The sequence below is a fragment of the Heloderma suspectum genome, chromosome 11 (genome assembly GCF_057233095.1).
Source record: "Heloderma suspectum isolate Gila_16-S chromosome 11, 16-S_ref, whole genome shotgun sequence".
In the NCBI taxonomy this organism is placed as follows: Eukaryota; Metazoa; Chordata; class Lepidosauria; order Squamata; family Helodermatidae; genus Heloderma; species Heloderma suspectum.
In genome coordinates this window covers 22410675-22435807 of record NC_139468.1, presented here as the reverse complement: position 1 = coordinate 22435807, position 25133 = coordinate 22410675, and the positions used below count along the sequence as shown (strand labels likewise).

The 25133-nt window shown below is 42.6% G+C and overlaps 1 protein-coding gene across 1 annotated transcript in view; it reads left to right on the top strand.

The window, feature by feature from the left end:
- The window catches only part of FAM227B (family with sequence similarity 227 member B), a 156797-nt gene that overhangs the window by 100870 nt on the left and 30794 nt on the right, over positions 1-25133 (top strand). The window lies entirely within an intron of this gene.

Sequence of the window (25133 nt, the reverse complement as noted above, 5' to 3'; positions counted from 1 at the left end):
TCCAAGCCCTATGATACAGCCACATCTGCTCACACTGTCAGAGAGAGACTCTCTGTGCTTTTTGCATTTCAGTTCCCTCTGACCACATGGTTTACATTTCTGCCCCCACCCCCCAGCATGTGTATATAAATCTGCCAATTTGAGGTTAACACTTTGCACATCTGATGAAGTGGACAAGTATCCATGAAAGTGTATGGCAGAATAAATGTGTTCGTCTTTAAGTACCACAAGACTTTATTTTTCTGTATGTTTAGCCCTTGTTTTCCTTTAGTAAATCTTGCCCCTTTGGCCTTTAAATAAAGCAATTCCATTGGGTATTTTAGTAAAACCTCTGGTGTGTCTCCTTATTGGAGATACACTTCTCTCCCACAAACTATCTACAGTGTACAGATTTTTAAAGGTTAAAGGTTCTCCTGACCCAGCCTTGGTAATGCAGCAAATCAGAGCATGGTGGTTCACCTGATATGATTACTGTTGTCGCTATTGTTGCTGGTTTTTATCATTGGTTTTTATGTCTTTTATTGTTGATTTTAATTGCTGTCTGTTTTTATCACTTCTAATATCTTAATGGTTATGTGTTTTATTGTTGTAAGCCACCTTGGGAGGGCTTCTGCTCTGAAAGGCGTCCAAGAAATATTTTAAGTTATAATAAATAATAATTATAATAATAAATTGTTTGAATTTTTATGCTTTAAATTGCTATCCACCCAGATGGTCAGGATAGGGCCAGCCCTATGTGGTGGCTGCCCCAGGGAGGTCAGGGAGCAACACTGAGGACCGAGCTGTGTATGCCATGTGGCCTGCCCTCTCAGATGTAGTGGAGAACACTGTCCCATCGCCAGCGCTGAAGTAAGATTCAGCTTCCAGTCCAGTCGGCTTCTGTACATGGGATGGTGTGTGTGTGTGTGTGTGTGGTGTGTGTGTGTGTGTGTGTGTGTGTGTAGGCCATGTCTTCCTCGCCTCAGGCAGCAAAGTGTATTGGGCCAGCCCAAAGTGTGTAAACAGATGAATAAATACAGGTGGATCTCTTCCTTAGCAGAGATCCTAATCCAAAATCAGCCAGGTGAATGTAGTCCCTTAGGCTTTCTGCATATTTCTGCATGTCAGAAGCCCACAAAAGTGTCCACTCCATTCTCTGCAAAGAATGCGGTAAGCATATTTGTCTGACAGTTTCAGAGAAGATTCCTGTTAAACTAATCAGCCAGACCCTTTGTTCTCTTTTCCTTTGGGTTACAGTGTTTTGGAACAGCCAAACAATCTAGATGATCTTAGTATCCTCTCTTTGAGCCCCATTGACAGGTTTCGTTTAACATAGTCTCTTGCTGTTCTTATTTCCAATGGAATCAGACTGTTAATCTTCCTTCCTTTAGTGTCCTCACCCTTTTCCTTGGCAAACAAAACCATGTGGTATTTTCTCTGCTCAGCGTAGCTAAAGCAATAATACTTTACAAAAATGGAAGAAGTTAGCACTTCCATATGTATAACACCCAGATTGTTTCATGGTGAAAAACAGGAAGCCAGCTCTCTCTTTTTGTATTGCGTTGTTAAGTGCCTGTGCACAGTGCATTTGGGAAATTGGCATAACTGGGAGGCTAATTGTACACTATCCTCCCACCCTCAGATTCTCCACTGCAAATGCCTGCCACCCTTGCATTAGCTGTGTGAGGGAAACACGGGCTTTAGCACCATGTCTCACTTGTAACCCACTTCCCACCCTAAATTTCCACTTGGGCAGAAACACGACTTAGGATTCTCATGTCAAGGAATTCCTTTCCCTGGCATAGAACTACATGGGAACAGGTTTTGCACTCACAAGGTCAGAAGTGAAGAACCTCAGGCCTGGAATCCAAATCCAGCCCACCTGGGGTCCCAATCTGGCCTTCTGGGGTTCTCCAGATGGCCATGCCCCCTCCCCAGGCCCCACCCCCTTTCCCTCATCCACCAACTGTTTGGTGGTTTCCCAGCAGTTTTTCCCATTCTACAAGGTTGAAATGCCTCTCCCAAGGCTGAGTTACTGGCAGTAAGAACTTTAAGCTAAAGTATGCTGTATATTTTTTTATTTTGGGCTCACCCATTTGCCTTTGGCCCTGTCCATCACCAGAATGTGGCCCTCAAGAGCTTCTCTGAAATGGAATCCAGCCCTTGGACTGAAAGAGGTTCAACACGCCTGGACTAGATGGTCCAGGTGGAGACAGCATGATGAATCCACAGGTGTGTGATTGCAGTATTGTGCAACTGCACTCCATGCAGGGTTGGGTCTCTGTCTTTTGGCAAGCTAGGCAAAATATTAAAATGTCATTCCCGGTTGCCTAGATATGCATCTTCCGAGCGATCGGCTCTTCTTCACAATCCCTTACTTATTGGCACATCAGCTTAATATCAGGCCAAAGTAGTGCCTCTTTCACAGATAATTCCCTCAGCTGCTTGCCTGTCACGCTCTGCTGGAATTCCTCATCCCACTCTTTCAACCTTTCAGTGAGTCTTGGGCCGTGAGTCATGACAGCTCTGAGGTCCGGTGGATTGCTCATCTGTTTTCAGTGCTGCGTGAGGCAGCTGCCTTGCTGCATCTACTACTAGGTTTATCCCTGGCTGTGGATGTGATTAGTGACTGAGCTTCAGATAATCACGCTGAAAATGTGATTGGTCAATACCCACGAAGAGAGATTTGGAGTGTAATTTAACCTGTGTAAATTAAAGGAAGGTAAGGCTTTCAATGAACAAGAGCTACTAAGGGTACCACCATTCATTAGCCATGGTGAAACTGGTGGGTTCTGCCATATATTGAGGCAACAAAATATTTGCTTCAGGGGGCGGGGGGAGAGAATAAATGCATCAACCATGCTTGCTAACTATAGTAACTCTCTGAGCTGGTGTGTTTTTTTTTTCAGTCTCCTAATGGATCCGTAAAGCCTCCCTTCTTCCCCCCACCCCCTTCACTTACAGCACAATCGTATGCATGTTTACTTACAAGTAAGTCCTATTGGGTTATTTCCAATGGGACTTACTTAGTGTGCATAGGATTGCAGCCTGAATCACAAAGTACAGAAACTTGTAATCTTTGGCTGGCTGGGGAATGCTGGGAGTTGTAGGACTTTTTTCTGCCTAAACATGCATAGGATCACACCCAAAGTGATATTAGGAAGCAACTGTATTTAAAGCTACAACGCTGAGCTTCCTAAACATTATTCAGAAATGAAGCTACCCCATTCCCATTCAACCCACCTGCACCCCATTCTGTAAGGAATATTTTGCCTTCTTTAGAGAGATGGCATGAAAAACCAAAAGCTTTATTATTTGGAAACTTAGGGTGTGTCCAGGTGGCAGCTTCCTACATTGCTGGGTGCTCAATATAGCACTAACTAGAACCACAGAAAGCAAGCAACCAGAGGTACAAGTTAGATGGGGTTTAACGTCACACTATGTACTGCTGAATCAGCAAGTCCCTCAACTAGAAGTTTCTTTTATCTTGATCTTATTAGTTACCACATCTTTCCGCAACATGGTGCCCTCCAGATGAGTTGGACTACAACTCCAGTCATCCCCAGCCAGCAGTCCTTCTTACCAGTGGTGATGGAGCTGTAGTCCAATTCACCTGGAAGGTTCCAGGTTGGGGAAGGCTTGTATAACAGGTTCTTTCTCTTATCTCTTAGGAGGAATTGGAATGTATTCCACAACTGGACAATGGTACAACCTATTGTACCCATGGGCTGGGTACAAAAGAAACACCAGATGATCATCTTCCAAACACCCATAATATTACTGACCCTGTTCCCAAACACAGCATCTAGCTCAGCCTATCTTGCAATTTTGTGGCATGAGAAATTTTAGTTGCTCAGATTGTTATATAGCTGTATCCCATCTTGCTCAGACAATGGAGAATGAGAAAAAATATAAGTATGGGTGGGAGCAAAGGTAGGCCTCTGCTCAGGACACCTGTGTTCCCACGGCAGAATATTAGCAGCTCAACTTTGTCAAATACATTACTTTTTCTTGCAAGTACCAGCTACATTGTTGAACCTGTGCTAATAATGGATGAGCTACAAAGCTATAAATACACCATAAAATACATGTTTAATTGTTACAAATCCTTTAATATGGAATTATTTTATTGATTGATTGATTGACTTTTATTACATTTCTGTACTGCTCCACAGCCGAAGCTAAAAAATTTAGTTACTTCATTACTATACCAGCCAACAGCTGAAGTTCTCTGGGCAGTTCACAAAAGTTATAAATATATCATAAAATACATGATTAGTTCTTACAAATCCTTTAGAATTCTTTTACTTATTTATGTGGCCAAAGTACTTCAGTTTTGCCTTTAATGTCATTCCCTCAAGTGAGCAGTCTGGCTTTATTTCCTGGAGGATGGACTGGTTTGATCTTCTTGCAGTCCAAGGCACTCTCAGAATTTTCCTCCAGCACCACAGGTCAAAAGCATCTATCTTCTTTCACTCAGCCTTCCTTATGGTCCAGCTCTCGCAGCCATAGGTTACTACAGGGAATACCATTGCTTTAACTATGCGGGACTTTGTTGTCAGCGCGATGTCTCTGCTCTTAACTGTTTTATCAAGATTTGTCATTGCTGTCCTCCCAAGAAGTAAACGTCTTCTGATTTCCTGGCTGCAGTCAGCGTCTGCAGTAATCTTTGCGCCTAGAAAGACAAAGTCTGTCACTGCCTCCACGTTTTCTCCCTCTATTTGCCAGTTATCAATCAAGCTGGTTGCCATAATCTTGGGTTTTTTTTAGGTTTAACCACAACCCAGCTTTTGCACTTTCTTCTTTCACCTTCGTCATAAGGTTCCTCAGCTCCTCCTCGCTTTCAGCCATCAAAGTGGTATCATCTGCATATCTGAGATTGTTAACGTTTCTTGCAGCGATTTTAACTCCAGCCTTGGCTTCATCAAGCCCAGCACGTTGCATGATGTGTTCTGTCTACAGGTTGAATAGGTAGGGTGAGAGTATACAACCCTGCCATTCTCCTTTCCCGGCCTAAACCAGTCCTTTATTCCATGGTCTGTTCTTACCTTTGCTACTTGGTCGTTATACTGATTCCTCAGGAGGCAGACAAGATGACTTGGTATCCCCTTACCACCAAGAACTTGCCACAATTGGTTATGATCCACACAGTCAAAGGCTTTAGAATAGTCAATAAAACAGAAATAGATGTTTTTCTGAAACTCCCTGGCTTTCTCCATTATCCAGCGGATATTGGCAATTTGGTCTCTAGTTCCTCTGCCTTTTCTAAACCCAGCTTGTACATCTGGCAATTCTCGTTCCATGAATTGCTGGAGTCTACCTTGCAAGATCTTGAGCATTAGCTTACTGGCATGTGAAATAAGTGCCACTGTTCGAGAGTTTGAACATTCTTTAGTGTTTCCCTTTTTTGGTATGGGGATATAAGTTGATTTTTTCCAATCTGTTGGCCATTCTTGTGTTTTCCAAATTTGCTGACATATGGCATGCATCACCTTGACAGCATCATCTTGCAAGATTTTAAACAGTTCAGCTGGGATACCGTCATCTTCTCCTGCTGCCTTGTTATTAGCAATGCTTCTTAAGGCCCGTTCAACCTCACTCTTCAGGATGTCTGGCTCTAACTCACTGACCACACCATCAAATCTATCCCTGATATTATTATCCTTCCTATACAGATCTTCCATATATTCTTGCCACCTTTTCTTGCTCTCTTCTGCTTCTGTTAGGTCCTTGCCATCTTTGTTTTTGATCATACCCATTTTTGCCTGGAATTTACCTCCGATGTTCCTAATTTTCTGGAAGAGGACTCTTGTCCTTCCTATTCTATTATCTTCTTCCGCTTCCACACATTGCTTGTTTAAAAATAATTCCTGATCTCTTCTGGCTAACCTCTGGAATTTTGCATTGAATTGGGCATATCTCCCCCAATCACTGTTGCCTTTTGCTTTCCTTCTTTCTTGGGCTACTTCCAGTGTCTCAGCAGACAGCCATCTTGCCTTCTTGGTTTTCTTTTTCTTTGGGGTGTTTTTTGTTGCCGCCTTCTGAACAATGTTGCGAACTTCTGTCCATAGTTCTTCCGGGACCCTATCTACTAAATCTAGTCCCTTAAATCTATTCTTCACCTCCACTGCATATTCATGAGAAATATTAGTCAGCTCATATCTAACTGATCTGTGGGTCTTCCCTATTCTCTTGAATCTGATTTTGAATTGTGCAATAAGAAGTTTGTGATCTGAACTACAGTCAGCTCCAGGTCTTGTTTTTACCGACTGCGTAGATGTCCACCACCTTTGGCTACGAAGGATGTAGTCAATCTGATTTCGGTGTCGACCATCTGGTGAAGTCCATGTATAAAGTCATCTTTTAGATTGTTGGAAGAGAGTGTTTGTTATGCACAGTGAGTTGTCTTGACAAAATTCTATCAGCCTATGTCCCACTTCATTTTGTTCTCCCGGACCATGCTTGCCTGTAATTCCAGGTGTCGTTTGACTACCCACCTTAGCATTCCAGTCTCCTGTAATGAAAATAACATCTCTTTTTGGCGTATTATCCAGTAGGTGCGGCAGATCCTCATAGAACTGATTTACTTCTGCTTCTTCAGCATCTGTGGTTGGGGCGTATATTTGGATCACTGTGATGTTAAATGGCTTACCCTGAATTCAAATTGAGATCATTCTGTCGTTTTTTGGATTATATCCAAGTACTGCTTTAGCTACTTTATTATTAATGATGAAGGCTATTCCCTTTCTTCTGTGGCCCTCTTGTCCATAGTAGTAGATCTGGTGGTCATCCGATGTGAAGTGGCCCATTCCAGTCCATTTCAGTTCACTGACACCCAGAATGTCTATATTTAATCTTGACATCTCCCCAATAACCACATCCAATTTGCCCTGGCTCATAGATCTTACATTCCAGGTTCCTATGGTGTGTTGATCTTTAGAACATCGGATTCGTCGTTCACCACCAGCACTGTTGGCCGCTAGCTGTCCTTTCAGCTTTGAGCTAGCTGCGTCATCACATCTGGGGCTAGTTGAACTTATCCTCTGTTCCTCCCCAGTAGTATTTTGACCATCTTCTGCCCTGGGAGTCCCATCTTCTGATGGTATACCGACATATCTCTGGTTGTACTGATCCATGTAGTTTTCATGGCAAGAATACTGGGGTGGGTTGCCGTTACCTTCCCCAGGGATCGTATTTAGTCTGACCTCTCTGCCATGACCTTCCCGTCTTGGGTGTCCCTTCACGGTTTAGCTCATGGCATCATTGAGGTGCTCAAGCTCCAGCACCACGACAAGGTAACGATCTCCTTTGCTGGAGAAACTAAAGGTTAAAACCATAAAATACAAAAATATAATAAAACAATGTAAAATCTGATACAGATTAAAATAGCTACGCATCAAACCAATTCTTGGGATATTTAAGTTTACTAGAGTTTCTGTTTAAAATGCCCAAAAAGTGAAGTACTATTTTAGGAGATGACTGAGAACAAAATTGTATTATTTTATTTCTTATATAAATTGGGCCAAGATATTTTGAGTCCGAATTTTATATCACTTTGAATCTATTCTAAAGGAGAACAAGCAAAAGCGATCTAAGGAAACCAATGAAGCAAAGGAATATTTAACTGATAGAAGGAGAATTGTTTTGAGAAAGGGGAGTGGGGGAGAAATTTAATATCTTTCCAGAAGGATTTGTCATATACTAGACTTCCTACAATTTTAATAATATTTCCTTAGTCATTTTAACTGGATGGATGAATTTTTTGTTTCATGGAGCTGGACATGTTTTTGATTATGTTATTTCTGAAACTTGCAGGAGGAAACTCTTTGGTGGAAGCAAATGTATTGATTAGTCCACTCTGGGGACAGAGGTCCCATTAAGGCAGGACTGGGGAAACAGTTCCTCAGGGGTCATCTGACAGGGGCCACATGCACTGCAGGGGGGGGGGAGCTACTGTGGTGTGGGGCCAGACCCAAAAGTGGGTAGGGCCACCTCTTTTTTCTCTCTTTCTGCCAACCCCTTCCCTTTCTCTCTTCCTCTGTTTCTCCCCCCCCCTACTTCCTCCCCACCCAGTAGGCTACCAGGAGTGGGGTCAGAGATCTGAACTGATTGCTTGCAGAAGGCTTTTGAAATTAGGCTGAGGGATGCATGTCCCCCCTATGGCAGGGGTGGGCAACTTGTGGCATTCCAGCTGTTGTTGGTGCATCTCCCATTATCCCTCACAATTGGCTGTGCTGGCTAGGGTGGACTGATGGGAGTTGTAGTCCAAAAGCATCTGGAGAGCTGCAAGTTGCCCAAAGGCCACAAGTAGACATATTTCTCCAAGGTATGAGCAAAGGCTGATTTATCGATTCAAGAGTTGATTGACTTTGGGAGATGCTGTGAAACTGGTGGAAGCATTTCTCTAGCACATGAGGGTAAACAGTTGCCTTTCCTATTGGTATCTAGCACGTGTTTTAGGACAGGGACAGTGGGATTTCAACCCATTGCCAGTATTTTAAGATGGGGCTCCCAAAACAATCTTCTATACTTATTTGGTAATAAATTACCCCAAATAAGGGAGAAATTGGAAGCATGTGCAAAGGGAGCTCTAGCAAAGGGAGCTCTAGTGCAAAGGGAGCTCTAGCAAATTGTTGTTTTTTCATTTGAGCAAAGGCATGCTCTCATAAGCATAAACTGAGAAAGGGGATTTCACCCCGTCAACAGACACTTTTGTACTAAGCTGCACTTGCTGGAAGTGTTTATATTTCCTTGCTGAATGTAATACAAAATATGCAGTTAATACAGCACGGTATTTTCTAACGGGGCAAGAGGACTGATTTGTAGGAGTGGAGCAGGGGAAGGGTCCAGTAAAACAGGTTTTTCACAAATACCTGACATTTTGGACTGGCCAAAATTCTAAGTCCTTGGAATTCAGTAGAATTTTTATGAGTGCCAGGAAGATACCTTATTGCTGTCACAGATACGAACATATAATACATACACACCATGTACTATTTCACTTTGGGAAAAGATTGACTTTTCCCATCTAGTCTCAGCTAAGCAGCCCAGTTGTGGCAAATGACTAGGTTCTTTTTCTGAATCTCTGTCAGTCACAAAACTTTCCAGTACCCACATGGTGGGCAAAAGGGATGATAAGGGATTGCCCTGTTATTCCCATGTTGCCTACTATCACAGGGCATTGCATTGGTTGCCTGTCAGGGCAAGGGCATATTTTAAACTCCTTGTCTTTACTTTTAAGACCCTGTGTCTTTCCCTTCCCAGTTATTTGGTGGAGGTGGTTGTGTGGCATGTTTCTCTTAGGAGAACCCAGCCTGCAGATTCCGGACTCCTGGTGGTTTTGGTGGAAAAACTGTAGGCTCTGGGCATTTTCTCATCTTGCCCCACGATTGTGGAATTCTCTCCCTTTACACCTCCGTATGGAACCAGAGTTGGACAAATTTAAATGAGGCTTGGAAACTTATTTGTTCAAGTCAGAGCTGTAGGCATTGGTGTATGGAGTGAGGAACAATCGGTCTGTAATTGGGTTTCAAATTGGTATGTTGCTGTAATTGATTGGTTGTAAGTAGTTAACATTTTTGTTAGTTATTTACTTAATGTGTAATTATTGACTTTGTTTATAGTATTGTGTTGTATGTTTTTGGATTAATTGGAATGTGCTCTAGTAGAAAGCGCAATATATATTTGTATTATAATTATAATAATCCGATCCTTGATCATCACAGCTTCTTCTGTCTTCTGTTTCATGAAGTCCATTAAGAAAGAGAAGACAGAATAGCTGCACAATGCCTTCTGATTGGTGGTGCTAGGACCCCTCCACCTGAAAGTACCCTAGGAAGGCTCAAAACACACCACTGATTGTGCCCCCTTTTCATGCCAGTTCCTCCCCCCACCTTCCCCAAGCAGAAAAAGACTTTACCCTAGAAATGGGGCAGTGGGTAACAAGCAACAGGGGACTCACATCTGCACAGATGAGGCCCCACAAGGCTTTTCCTTACTGCAAATGACATGTGCAGTAGAATTCCTTGCTGGGGATCATGGTGCTTGTCTGAAATTAGAAAATTACAAGGACAGGTTCGGGGGGGGGCAGCAAAGGTGGGGTGTGAATCCCTTTTCAAATAAGAGGGGAGTTCACATTTTGAGCTTCCCTAGTTTATTTCTCATACCATCTCTCTGGCATTGAAGAGCGAAACCACTCTTATTGCTCTAGCTCATGAGTAGGCAACCTGGTGCCCTCCAGGTGTTTTGAGCTACAACTACTGCCAGCCCCAGCATGGCCAATGGTCAGAGATTATGGGAGCTGTAGTCCAAAACAACTCGGTGGCACCAGGTTGCCTATTCCTGCCTTAGTTACTTGTGTCCATGTACCTGGTCCATTGTGAGGTGCGTCTCATCCTGTAAGTCAGTAACTTTTATAATTGCTTGCTTATATGACTAATTCCTGGCAAAAAACAAACAAACCCTGAAAACATGAGCTATGGCTCTTTTTGCTTTCTATTCTGTTCCCTGTTAAAAGGCATAGACTGAAGGTTGTGCTACTCTGCTGACATAATGTTCAGATAAAACATATATTCCCAGAGCGCTTTCTACCTTTCATCAGCTTTATCTTTGAAGCTTCAAACCTAGAACGTTTCTTCATGGGTATTTCACAGGGGTGGAATACCCCTGTATTTCTTCTAGAACATTTCTTCATGGGTATTTCACAGGGGTGGAATACCCCTGTATTTCTTCTAGAACATTTGTTCATGGCTATTTCGCATCTTCTCTAGCATTCACCATAGTGGCATCTACTTTTATTATTTAACCTGACTTGGCTCTTACAGTACAATCAAAATATGTTTATGAGAATCTTGGTGGTCTTAGCAACCCCTCCCCCTCCACACACACACTGTTTTTAAGAGTGGGAGGGGGACGTTTTATTTGAGCCTATTTCCAGTGCCTGCTCCACCCTTCTGAAATACTTAAATAGCCACCGCTGCCACCCAAACCAACCCACGTTTCTAGAAACACCCGCAGGGCATTCTTTTTATTTGAATTGATTTTCTATAGTTGTTTATCTTTTTTCCCAATCTGGTCATGGAAAGCACATCTGGTTCCTATTTTAATCAGTATTCCTGTGAGAGCAACATCATATTAGAGAGAGCTAGCAATGGTAAAACAATAATCCATAATGATGCAACTTCTGGTAATTTAAAACGGTTTTATCCACTGTTTTTAGAAGTGTGCTAATAGTGTAGGCCAACTGTCTTCTTTGAGCTAAAACTCACAAAAGTTCTTAATAACAGATATGTGGATACATTGACATAAGTGAACGATTAGAGCAATCAGTGATTTCTGCATCTTATTGTATATGTATGTTATGCTGAAGCCCATTGGCTATGATTTCATAGCACTTCCTCCAGAGCAGTCCCATTGGCTGGCAACTATTTTTGAGTAATGCATTTAAAGACTATTGAGGAATTAGGACATCATTTATACTGGAGTAAGTCCATTTGACTTTGATGGGAGTGTACCAGGCTGACAAGTAATTTTTTTACTCCCTATGGGTTATAGTATTTTATTTACCAGCAGATCACATAGTAAGCAAGTAACAATATAATCTTCCTTGACAATTTTATTGTCTAGTAGAGACTTCTATAACTTGATGAGAAAGATAACTGAATGTGTGAGCCGATTCTCTGACATAGACCCATTAACTCAAATTAAGCTTAAATAGTGAAATTGTAGACATGATATTTGATTATGATGTCATCTGAATGTATTTTTTAAATAAGCATTAATGGTTGAATGGACAATAATAATGAAAATAAAAGTGGAAAAAAGCTTATTATTACTAGACTGAGCCAGTCCAAAATTTATTCTTTGACAAATTAAACAGTGCTGAACTATACAATGCAATCCCCTTACACATGTTACAAGTTATATTACTGGTATTGGAAAAATGCAGACAATTGTGAGCCAAAACATGACACAGGACTAAACCAAACATGATGGCAGTAGATCAAATTATAAAAAAACATGTCCTTCCCCTACCATGCGTAATGTTGGGGATCAATCCAAGCACTTGGGCGAGGGGAGCTGAACCCTCCTCATGCCCATGCTTTGCTCTCTAGCCTTCCCCCCCCACCACACACACACACACACACACACACACACACTAAGGCTTCTTCACACAGAGCTTTTATCCTACTATTGAGATTGGTTACTCATGGAAGTTTGTGGGTCCTTTAGATGAAGTCGTTAACCTCCAGGGTATCTCCCGCATTAAATTACCTTTATTCCGTTTTTTAAAAGGTTGGAGATAATGAGCTATCAAATTACCTCACTTGAGTTCCCTCCATGAAAAGAGGAAAAGCTGCAATAAGAGCTAGGCCACAGCACCAACTAGTGGCTGTATAATAAAACATATGGAAGACTCAGATAAGAAGGAAAAGGAGGGAGGAAAGGGGGGTGGAGAAGTGCATGTAAAGGGAGCCCGTAGCGATCCTGCATTTAAAACAGAAGCAGAAAGCCCCATTTTAAATGTGGGATTTTAGGCTGATGTAGAGATGCTCACACTTGTTATCCCAGTTAAAAACTCATAATGGCTTCCCCCGGGCTCTAATTAAAGTGAAGAAAGCCAGAAAGGCTGCATGACTGTATGCTGAAATACAGGATATACACACAGACACTCCTCGGCTACCTCATAACTAAGGTAAGCACAAGAACCCCACACCCCACCCATGAGAATTTCTCTCTCTCTCTCTCTCTCACACACACACACACACTCTCTCTCTCTCTCTCTCTCCCCTTTGAACTTTTTTTTTTTTTGGAAAGCTATTTCCTTTCTATGAAATTGAATTAGAATGGTTGAAAAAAATGTGGAAGGAATTTTGGCACAGCATTAGTTATAACTCTTGGGGTCCAGGGAACTTTTCTTTAGGAGAAGCCTCACAACCATGCCTTCCAGGATCACTTCCTCTCATATGGAAGCATTAGTACCCACCTGGACTCAGCTGGTCAGCCCAAGGAGCACGGGTTGGGCATGTAGACAGCATCCAACAAGCCCCTTGTCCACATCCTCAGGCCACAATAACGGAAATGGATTCATCCAACAAAAAAGAACCAGGAAGTACACTGGATACCTCAGTTGATTGGACTACAGAATTGGGAGCATCTGTGTTGGAGCAGATGCAAGTGACTTTATCTACAAGTGCGTAACAATCAAGTCACAGCAGGCCGGCAACAGCTCCCCTCCCTCCCTCCCTCCCTGTACTGGGCAAGCTGGAGAAGGTCATGGACCAGCCAGAAAAGCTCAGCTGGACAGTATTACACAGACACAATGGTGGTGGAGAAATATTGTTTCTCTGCCATCTTCATTGCCACGGAGTAAGCTTCAAGATGATTTTATGCCCCCTCCTTAGCTGCTTCATCACCTTGAGTAAACCAGGGAGTGCTTGTATCAACCACATGAGTTATCTCGGTATCCTACAGAGTGACTAGGATTTCACCAGGAACATCATCCATTCCAACATGGCTCTCAGGAAGCCCTCAGATTCCATCAGCCTCTCAAGGTACACCATTCTAATAGGTACCTCTCCCCTGCAGAGAGAAAATACCCACTTTATAAGTCATTGGCCGTTCACTTTATATGTGATTGGGACAGGCATTTTTAAGCAAACTTAAAAATGTTTGCCACCAGCACATCTTGTTTGGTCCTGTGTAAATTCATATCTGTATGTCTAATTGAAAGTGCCAACACCTCTGTAGCTTTTGGTTATGATGATGTCATGAGGCTATGTTTCCATTGCTTCTGCTTTAAAATACACACAGTCCAACACAGTCTCCAGATTAGGTTCCAGCAACGTTCCAATATACTCGTAAGCCCCTGTGCTTCTGCAGAGTCAATTTAGAGATCTGAAAGGATTTATTGGGAAAGATTTATTGAAAGAGCTCAGATTACAGAGCACTGTACTTAAGCCTTTGATTCATCCCACAAAGGTCTGTGGCTCTTGAGACCTTTCTCTTTAAAACATGCCTGCTTTTTCTTTGCTGGGTTTAGCAAGGCCTATCGTTGAAGCAATAAATGTTCTTCTTTTAAAAGTGATAGGCCACAGTGTGTAGCAATTTTTGTGCCAATCTCTGCAGATGTTGGCAAGTGACTCTGTACTATAAAAGCCAACTGTAAGAAAATCAAAGACTACAAACATTAACTCTTCAAATGTAAATCCCAAACTGTTGTAGAAAACAGAGCTATACAGTATTCTTTCAACAGCAAATCTCTTTTCCTAAATTCAGACTAATACTAATGGATACATTTTAAAGCATTTCTTGTAAAGGAGGTTCCAAGAGATCCTGCAGCGAGCAAGCTTCATGCACAATGTCCATATTTTATGCTCCCGAGTCATTATTAATAGTCAGGAAATTATAGAAACAGGAAATGGGTATTGACACTGATTTTCTTAACCATACTTTTTCTAACCTAAAATTTGTTGTAGATTTTATTATTAGTTCCTATGTGAAACTATACAAATTTTAATAGATCAGTTGTGTTTTATAAATTGTTCTCGAAAAGAGAATTGGTGTGTTGGCTCCAGGAGCCAAGAAATGTTTTGGTACATATGGCAAAAATGGTTAAAGAAACTCACTTATGTCTCATTGGCATCTTTTGATTTTCCAGTTCAAAGCTGGAATAAGATTCCAAAATCTGCGATGGTTTTCCTACTTTTAATGACATGTGTCATGTTGGCTATCCTTTTTGGTTTTCATCATTACGAAGAGAACCCCCATCCATTTTGTTAAAATTATGTCTCTGTCACCACGATATGCTTATAGCCTCTTTATAGGTTACTATTGTATCATAGATATTATTATTATTGTCATCATCATCATCATTATTACTATGATTATTGTATTATTGTTGTTGTTCACTGGGAATACAACAATAAAAGTGGTGACTGACAGATAGGCTTAATATTATATTTATCCATGAACTGGATAAGTTCTACATTGCTCACCATTATTCATTACATATGTTCAGACATTTGTTTAAGTTGATGGGAATACTGTGGAAATAGTCACATAGAATGCTTATGTCCATATATCAATTCCTGTGTGAGATACCAGAATACTGTTTTAAGGTACAGAAGCATCATCTTGCAGATCTGTCTATTTGTCTATGGCAGCCTTCCCCAACTTGCTGCCCTCCAGATGTGTTGGACTGTAACTCCCTTCCATAAAGCAAATGGGTTCAAATTCACAATTGTGTGTCTAACACAAGCTAGAATGGTCTCTTTCCAAGATATCTACTCAACAAAATGATGTAACTGTTGTATGTCAAAGTCTTGTGCTGAATGATGTGCCCTTGACCTAACATTTCACTTGCAGATTTATTATAACATCTTGCTCATGCTATTATACTCAATGGGGCTGTTCAGACAACACATTAACCCATGGTGAGTGGCAAGCTATGCTGGGTAGGTGGTTATGCAAACAACCTACTGTGCTCCTGTCAGACGATCAGGCAAACAAGCTACACAGAGTAGTTTATTTCACCCCTCTTCCTCTTGTAGTTCTCCTGCTCAGCTGAGCAGATATCCCAGCTTCCTTTGCTGTGGGAATAGAAATCACTTGAGAGGAGCAGAGCAGTGGCAGCATTTTTGTCCAGTCTTGCCAAGCAGCTCTGTAGGCAATCTCCGTAACCCACACTAGCATGACAGATAACATGCTAACCCATCATAGGTACAGTAACCCCTACTGCAGAGTGTGAGTTCTGAGGGTGGCTTAATTGGGGGAATTAACCCATCATGGGTGGGAAAAACACCTCCCCCCCATGACACGCTACCCCATTATGGGCAGCTCAGGCCACATACCCACCATGGCTTAGCATCACATTTGAACCCGGCCAGTGTTTGATATGTAAAATAAAATGTGTTGAGGCTCAAGCCTGCCTGGGAACCATGATTTCCATCCTGGAAGATGTGTCACTTACGGTGCAATCCTATGCATGTTTAGACAGAAAAAAAAGACCTACAACTCCCAGCATTCTCCAGCCAGCCAAAAGTTCAGTACCTGGCACTGGAAGGCACTGACTGAAATTAAACTAAGAAGCAGGTTCTATACTAATGTTACAACCAAGTTATGTGATCAGCAGATATCTGTTCCTGGGCTGTATCACTTCAGACTTGGAGGACTGGATGGTTTTAGTGCTCTCCCAATGACCCTGCACATACAAAAACTAGCTTATCAGGGAGAAGGTTCTACCCTAACTTCTGAATGTTTGTTTTGTTTTTAATATGAGGAATAATTCAAACATTTTATCCCTGACTGGCAGCTGGAAGTGGTATAGTCCAGCAACCACTTCTGATCATGCATTATATTTTACTGGACCATGGAAGTAATCTTTGAGGATACCTAATGTTCCTTTGGGAGGAAAGCTATGGCCAACCTAGACAGCATAGTAAGAAGCAGAGACATCACCTTGCCGACAAAGGTCCGTCTAATCAAAGCTATGGTTTTCCCAGTAGTAATGTATGGCTGTGAGAGCTGGACTATAAGGAAGGCTGAGTGCCGAAGAATTGATGCTTTCGAACTGTGGTGCTGGACAAGACTCTTACGAGTCCCCTGGACTGCAAGGAGGTCAAATCAGTCCATCCTAAAGGAAATCAACCCTGAGTGCTCATTGGAAGGACAGATAATGAAGCTGAAGCTCCAATATTTTGGCCACCTAATGCGAAGAGAAAACTCTGTGGAAAAGACCCTGATGCTGGGAAAGACTGAAGGCAAAAGGAGAAGGGGACGGCAGAGGATGAGATGGCTAGATAGCATCACGGATGCAATGAATATGAACTTGAGCACGCTCCGGGAGAGAGCGCAGGACAGGAAGGCCTGGCGTGCTATGGTCCATGGGGTCACGAAGAGTCGGACACGACTGAACGACTGAACAACAATGTTCCTTTGACTGGGGATCAGCTTGCAGGAGTAGGATCTATACCCTGGTGTATCTCAGTTGTTCAGTCGTTCAGTCGTGAACGACTCTTCGTGACCCCATGGACCATAGCACGCCAGGCCTTCCTGTCCTGCGCTCTCTCCTGGAGCGTGCTCAAGTTCATATTCATTGCATCCGTGATGCTATCTAGCCATCTCATCCTCTGCCGTCCCCTTCTCCTTTTGCCTTCAGTCTTTCCCAGCATCAGGGTCTTTTCCACAGAGTTTTCTCTTCGCATTAGGTGGCCAAAATATTGGAGCTTCAGCTTCATTATCTGTCCTTCCAATGAGCAGTCAGGGTTGATTTCCTTTAGGATGGACTGATTTGACCTCCTTGCAGTCCAGGGGACTCGTAAGAGTCTTCTCCAGCACCACAGTTCGAAAGCATCAATTCTTCGGCGCTCAGCCTTCCTTATAGTCCAGCTCTCACAGCCATACATTACTACTGGGAAAACCATAGCTTTGATTAGACGGACCTTTGTCGGCAAGGTGATGTCTCTGCTTCTTACTATGTTGTCTAGGTTTGCCATAGCTTTCCTCCCAAGGAGCAAGCGTCTTTTAATTTCATGGCTACAGTCACCGTCTGCGGTGATCTTGGAGCCCAAGAAAGTAAAATCTGTCACTGCTTCCATTTCTTCCCCTTCTATATGCCAGGAAGTGATAGGGCCAGATGACATGATCTTAGTTTTTTTAATGTTGAGTTTCAAACCAGCTTTTGCACTCTCCTCTTTCACCCTCAACAAGAGGCTCTTTAGATCCTCTTCGCTTTCTGCCATTAGGGTGGTATCGTCTGCATATCGGAGGTTGTTGATAATTCTCCCGGCAATCTTAATTCCGACCTCTGATTCATCCAACCCGGCATTTCTCATGATGTACTCTGCATATAAGTTAAATAAGCAGGGTGACAATATGCAGCCTTGTCGTACTCCTTTCCCAATTTGGAACCAATCGGTTGTTCCATCTCTGGTTCTTACTGTTGCTTCTTGACCCTCGTACAGGTTTCTCAGGAGACAGGTAAGGTGGTCTGGTACTCCCATCACTTTAAGAATTTGCCACAGTTTGTTGTGATCCACACAATCAAAGGCTTTAGCGTAGTCAATGAAGCAGAAATAGACGTTTTTCTGGAATTCTCTTGCTTTCTCCATGATGCAGCGAATGTTGGCGATTTGATCTCTAGTTCCTCTGCCTCTTCGAAACCCAGCTTGTACTTCTGGTAGTTCTCGGTTCGCATACTGCTGAAGCCTAGCTTGTAGGATTTTGAGCATCACCTTGCTGGCATGTGAAATGAGCGCAATTGTGCGGTAGTTGGAACACTCTTTGGCGTTGCCCTTCTTTGGAATTGGAATGTAAACTGACCTTTTCCAGTCTTGTGGCCACTGTTGAGTGTTCCAGATTTGTTGGCATATTGAATGCAGCACTTTAACAGCATCATCTTTTAGGATTTTAAATAGCTCAGCTGGAATACTGTCGTCTCCGCTAGCTTTGTTGATAGTAATGCTTCCTAAGGCCCACTTGACTTCACTCTCGAGGATGTCTGGCTCAAGTTCAGTGACCGCACTATCATGGCTATCAGGGACATTCAGATCTTTCCTGTATAGTTCTTCTGTGTATTCTTTCCACCTCTTCTTAATCTCATCAGCTTCTGTTAGGTCCCTGCCTTCTTTGTCCTTTATCATGCCCATCTTTGCACAAAACGTTCCCTTGAGATCTCCAATTTTCTTGAAGAGATCTCTAGTCTTTCCCATTCTGTTTGTATCTCAGTAGAAGAGATTAAAGAGCATGTGGAATGCACACCAGTTTGGGAAGCTTTGTGTGGTTTTTTTGAGAGAGTTAGGCCACATTCACACATTGGTTTTTTTAGCAGGATCATTCTTTTTAATCACTGGTTTTCAGAGGAGCTTTAAATGACGAAGTTGCTCTCCTGCTGCTATCTCACAACTTCTCCTCCTTCTTCCCATGTTATCTGAGAATGGGGAAAACCCAGCATTTTCTGTGCTTGTGATTGAAATCGCCATTTCCCCCCTGTGTATTTCCCCTTTAGTACTTTGTCCTGCTTTGTGTGGGCGTGTGCTAGGGGGTGTTATCCCAGTCACTAGAAGGGCTTCTGACTTCCCTCCTGTTGTGGAGGAGTGGAGGGATGAGGTGGAGCCATCAGTCATGTTACAGGAACCAATCATCAGGGGAGGGGAGTGGGCATGGGTCCAGCAGCCCCCTTCTGCCCAGTTTTTTTCCATATAGCTCCACCCAGCCATGAAAAACTATAGAGGGAAGGGAAGCACTATGAGAGATGCCTGTATACAGGGCCAGTATAAATCCCGGAAAGGATCCGAAATCAAAAGGACCAGTTTGTAGTGGGATAAAATGCCAGGTGTTAAGAGAGCCTTATACAGATGCATTACAGATGTACACTGAGAGCCGGTGTGGTGTAGTGGCTAGAGTGTTGGACTGGGAGCCGGGAGATCCGGGTTCTAGTCCCCACTTGGCCATGGAAACTCACTGGGTGACTTTGGGCCAGTCACAGACTCTCAGCCCAACCCACCTCACAGAGTTGTTGGTTGTGAGGATAAAATGGAGGAGGAGTATGTATGCCACCTTGGTTCCTTAAGGAGGAAAAAAGGCAGGATATAAATGTAATAAAAAAAATAATAAATGCATTATTTATTATTTATTATTATTGTATTTATATCCCACCTTTTTTCCTCTTGCAAGGAACCCAAGGTGGCTTACATTATCCTCCTCCTCTCCATTTTATCCTCACAACAACAACCCTGTGAGGTAGGTTGGGCTGAGAGTGTGTGATTGGCCCAAAGTCACCCAGTGAGCTTCCATGGCCGAGTGGGGACTAGAACCCAGATCTCCCAGCTACCAGCCCAACACTCTTGCCACTACACCACACTGGCATTAATATTCCACCTTAAAAAATTTTGAGATGAGTTCTGGCATCAAAAATAGACCCTGTGGGTCTTGTGAATCATGGCTCAAAGTAAGCTCTCTTTACAATATTAGTTATTGTGCTTCAGTAGTTATTGTTGAAAAATGATCATATGTGTTACATCTAATCTGATGACTAAAAACAAATGTAAAATGAAGAATGTTGCATTATTTCCTGCTGCAGAATAAAGGATCATTCCTTAGCTTTGAGAAACTGAAGCCCTGTGGAATCTGAGAGATTTTTTTCATCAGCCAAGACCATTGCTCAGCTTTTTGTTGTTCAAGCACATACCTTCTCCAAACATTACTGCTTGGATCATAGCATCAAATCAGGTGCTCTTTCTAGCCAAGCTCTATTATACAAAACCCTTTATTCCAACAGAGGTCCCCGCCTTCATGATTCTCTGTGCTCCTCAAATCTGGAAAGCTTTTGCTGGAAAAATTGTTGGCTCCCTACAAACTATTTTGTGGGGACAGCCAATTTGGACCTTTTTCATGAGTTAGGAAAAAAGGTCAATAAGATCCATAGTGGGGTGGTGGGAGAGTGATATCCTGGAAGATATCTTTGGCACAAGCTTGCCCTCTCTGAGCAGTTTTATCATGGGAAGCACTTGAAAACCAGACTGAAGGGTCTGGCCAAGTTCTGCTGAATATGCCACAAGGATACCATTGCTACAACCCTTTTTATGCTAAGTAGGGTCCACTAAATAAAGTATATTTGATACTATTGCTGCTGGAATATTTATAATTGCTTGACTTTAGCTTTGAATAATGTTCTAGGAATAAGTAACACAGCTAGTATTTCAAGAATCAATTAGTTACAAAGAGTTTTTAAGTAATGGTGTGCTGGCAGAGCAGTCTTATGGGGTGGGTGAAGGAGAATTCATGGCTAAAGAAACACCAAATCTTCTTTTTTCCCCTCCCACTGCTTCCATTGAGATGGAGGGAAAATAACTATACCAGCTCCAGAGCTAACGTAGTCTCCCCCTGCCCTTGTTGGGGGCATGCCAGGGGAATTGGAGGGCTTTGGATCCAGCGGATCTAAAGTCTCCTCCAATCCGTTCCCAACATACACCTTTCCAAACCCTACTTTTGTTAGAGCCCTGATGGCAGAAGAGCAATGGTGATGAAGTTTTCCACTGCCCTAATGAGGGGGCTTCTCCTCTACCTGTGGAGAAGGAGGTCCACAGTATCTTATGGCTCCTGGGATGCCTTCCCAGGGACCATAGAATTACACCCTGGATTTTAATGAATTATACATTTTATATTGTATTGTCTACCTGTTTTAAAACATGTTATCTATTTTGAGTCTTTGGTGGTTACAAATTGAAATAAACAATCATAGAATTAAGATAAAAGAGAGCAACCCCAGCTGAGATATGTGGGTAGATTAAGACCACCAATTTTCCCACAAGCATTAACAGTCGACAAGTGGTGGAATTGAAATCAACTGAAACTAAGCTATTAGTCCACTAAGGGAATAACTCCTCAGCTTTGTGCAAAAAACACAAATCTTGTTTTCTGAAACTAGTGGCAGTAGGGACCATCACTCGATGGACAGTTTCAAGCAGCATATGCCACTTATCCATATGGTATCTTCACAATCAACTCTTCTTGGGCAAAGACTAATTATCTGAACACATGCTTTGGGCCCTTTCAATTTTTTGAGATGGGAAAAGTCAGTGCAATGTGATTTCCCCCTACTTTTCATGTGGAAAAACTGCTCTTATTTACTACGTCCACTCATTTTTCTTATCTTTTTCCAGAACATGCTAAACATATTTTGTTTCCCTTGGGGGTGGGGGTTGCTTTCACAAAACAATTTTACCATGCCAAAAACAAACAGATATCACCTAGAAATCTTGGATGAGACTGATTATCTGGATCCATTTCAGTTGTGGTTCAGGCTGGGTTTTGGCATGGGAACAGCCTTGGTCACCCTGTATGATGACGTATGTCGGGACAGGGGAAATGTGACCTTGTTGATTCTCCTTGATCTCTTGGCAGCTTTTGATACCATCAACCATGGTATCCTTCTAGGATTATTATCTGCGTTGGGAATGGGAGGCACTGCATTGCAGTGGTTTTGCTCCTACCTGGAGGGTTGGCTCCAGAATACTTGGGGAATATTGCTCGGCCCCGTGGATTCACCAGTATGGGTTCACAGGGGTTGGTTTTGTCCCCCATGTTATTCAACATATACATGAAACCATTGAGTGCAGTCATACAGAGATTTGGAGTGCACTGTCATCAGTATGCTAGTAACACAGTGCTCTATTTCTCCTTTTCATCTTCTTCAGGTGAGGCTGTGGATGTGCTAAATCCGTGCCTAGCTGCAATAATGGACTGGATGAGGGCTAATAAACTGAAGCTCAATCCAGACAAGACTGAGATGCTGTTAGTGGGCCTATCCTGACCAGATGGAGGTGCTCAACCTGTTCTGGATGGGGTTGCACTCCCCCTGAAGGAGCAAGTTCGTAGCTTAGGGGTCCTCCTGGAGCCATCTTTGTCACTTGAGGCTCAGGTTGCCTCAGTGGCATGGAGTGCCTTCTAGCAAGTCAGTCGGTGGCCCAGCTACGCCCCCATTTTGACAGGGATAACTGGCTTCAGTTGTCTATATTCCAGTAACCTCCAAGTTAGATTACTGAAATGCGCTCTGTGTGGGGCTGCCTTTGAAGATGGTACTGAAGCTGCAGCTTGTGCAAAATGTGGCAGCCAGATTGATAACTGGGGCAAGATGGTCCGAACATATAACACTGATTCTGGCCCACTTGCTCTGGCTTCCTGCATGTTTCCAAGCCTGATTCAAGGTGCTGGTTCTGACCTATAAAACCTTACACAGCTTGGGACCACAATACCTGATGGAGCACCTCTCCCGGTATGAACCAACCCAGCACTCAGGTTAGTATACTACATTCAGCATCCAAGGCCCTCCTCCAGGTGCCTACTCTGAGGGAGGTTTGGAGGGTGGCAATAAAGGAGAGGGCCTTCTCGGTGGTGGCCCCCCAATTCTAGAATGATCTCCCCGATGCGGCCCACCTGGCACCAACATTGTTATCTTTTCAGCACCAGGCTAAAACTTCCCTCTTCTCTCAGGCATTTGGCAGCATATAATGAGTTTTAATTAGGTCCTGGATCGTCTATGGCTGATAGTTTAAAAATTATTTTTTAATTGTTTGTAGATATATGTTGTTTATTGTGTGTGCTATCTGTTTCTATGTCTTTACTAAATGGTTTTTGTATTTTGTATAATGTATTTTAATAGCTTTTAATTTTTGTGAACTGTGCTGAGAGCTTCGACTATGGGGCGGTATAGAAATATAATGAATGAATGAATGAAATCGGTATGTTAAATGGTCCTAAGTAACACACAAAGAGATTAAAACTGCCTTTGTTTGACAGAATGTGTAAGCCCAAAGTATGTGTCTATCCACTTGGATAACATTAAGCACATAAAGGTTGGGGTCCAAGTTCTAATCTAGTTTCATCTCATTTTGTCTACTTGCTTGATAGTTTCTAGAGATGTTTCCTCATGCTGTTCTATGATTTTTAAATCACCATATTCTGTGTGTATGGTGTATATGGAACCTCTACACTCTGCCTGTTCCTAGTACTGGGTAGTACTGCCAGTTGACATCTGAGATACTTGGCATAAGCAAGTCCCAGGGAATTAAATTCTTACCCAAGCTCATAGTTGTAGCTCTGAATTTCTTATTTACTAAAAAGCAACTGTGCATATTTTACATAATTAAAAACAGTAGAGAATTCTGCAAATTTGACTTGATTCATGTCTTCTTCCAGTCCCTGGGACAAAGTCATCTTTGATTGAGATGGGGGAGGGATGAGAGACTTTTGAAGGGCTTGAAAGAAAAGCTCTTTCTTCTGTGTGGACATACTATTTATGATAACCAGCTCTTGTGATACAGAGGACAAAGGGCAAGGGTATTGTATCTAAGGCTTTTTCTATTTCGCCCCCTCCCCCACCCCCCAGGACAATATGTCCAAGCAAAAAGGAAGTGATGTGAGTGTGTTACTGCATCAGTTAGCACTTATCCTAAGAGCCAAATACATAGGGAGTTGCCTGAGAAGATATATTCCTCCTAGAGAGAGGAAAGAAGGATTCAGATAATGGGCCACTGGTGAGTTGGCAACAGTTCCGCCATCCTTTGTGACTTCTGCCAAGGTTGTGTGAGGCTGTGTTATTGCAAGCAATTCATACTGAATATTAGAATCATATAGTCCATGGAGGGAGGTGCCATGAAGCTGGCTGAGAAAATATACAGGAACAGCAAAATGAGCAAGATTTCCTCTAGCTTGTCACCTCTTGAACCACTTAAAAGAAATGCCCATTAGCATGTCTCACTACTTGGAATATGCAAGCATGAGAATTTAAGAATGAGGCCAATTCAATCCATGAAGCAATTAAAGCAGCAATGTAAAGCCTGTGCAGATGACATTCACAGAGTGATACTCTAAAAAAATATCACATGGAAACCATGGAAAAGAGCACTGAATCCCAACAAGATTAAAATCTAGCTGATGTTATTTTCACTGATGCTGTAGACCAGCCTTCCCCGACCCAGTGCCCTGCAGATGTGTTATACTAAAACTCCCATAATCTGCTGGTGATGATGGAGGTTATAATCCAGCACATCTGGAGAGCAACAGGTTGGGGAAAGCTGCTGTAGATGGAAGCCTTGCCTCTGTCGCAGGAACAGCACTGGAAAGATCACTGCAATGACCTTTGCAGGGGGTGGGAAAGGATCAATTCACCATTACCCCTGTGCCTCATCCTGAGGTCTGTTGGCACAACTTTGCCTGGCTAGGAGATACAGCAAGAGGGTTTTTCACTTGTTTTTGTAGTGGCAAGGAGTGTGGATTGGCCCTCATTCCATTTTTCAGGATGCAAGCTGTTTTGGGGCGAGCCTCTTTTTGCACCACCACAGCTATAGGAATGATTAGAGCTCCACATCCCCAAGGATTTTGTTCTGACTTGAGCTCCCACCTCTGCAGGCTACTGATTGGTATAATTTTGGTGTACAAAGTAGCAGTGTGTTGTGCACATATATTCAGCGGATCTTCCCCTATTGTGTCTGTTTTGTAAGGCATCCACATTGCCTTATAAAGGTATTATTTTGAACTGGCTCCTCATCTACGTGAAATCTTTTCTACAAATTCATCTGAAAATTTATTGTTAAAATAGCAAGATTGTTCCCATATGTTTCTTTCCTTAACGGATCTTAAAGCCCAACGTGATA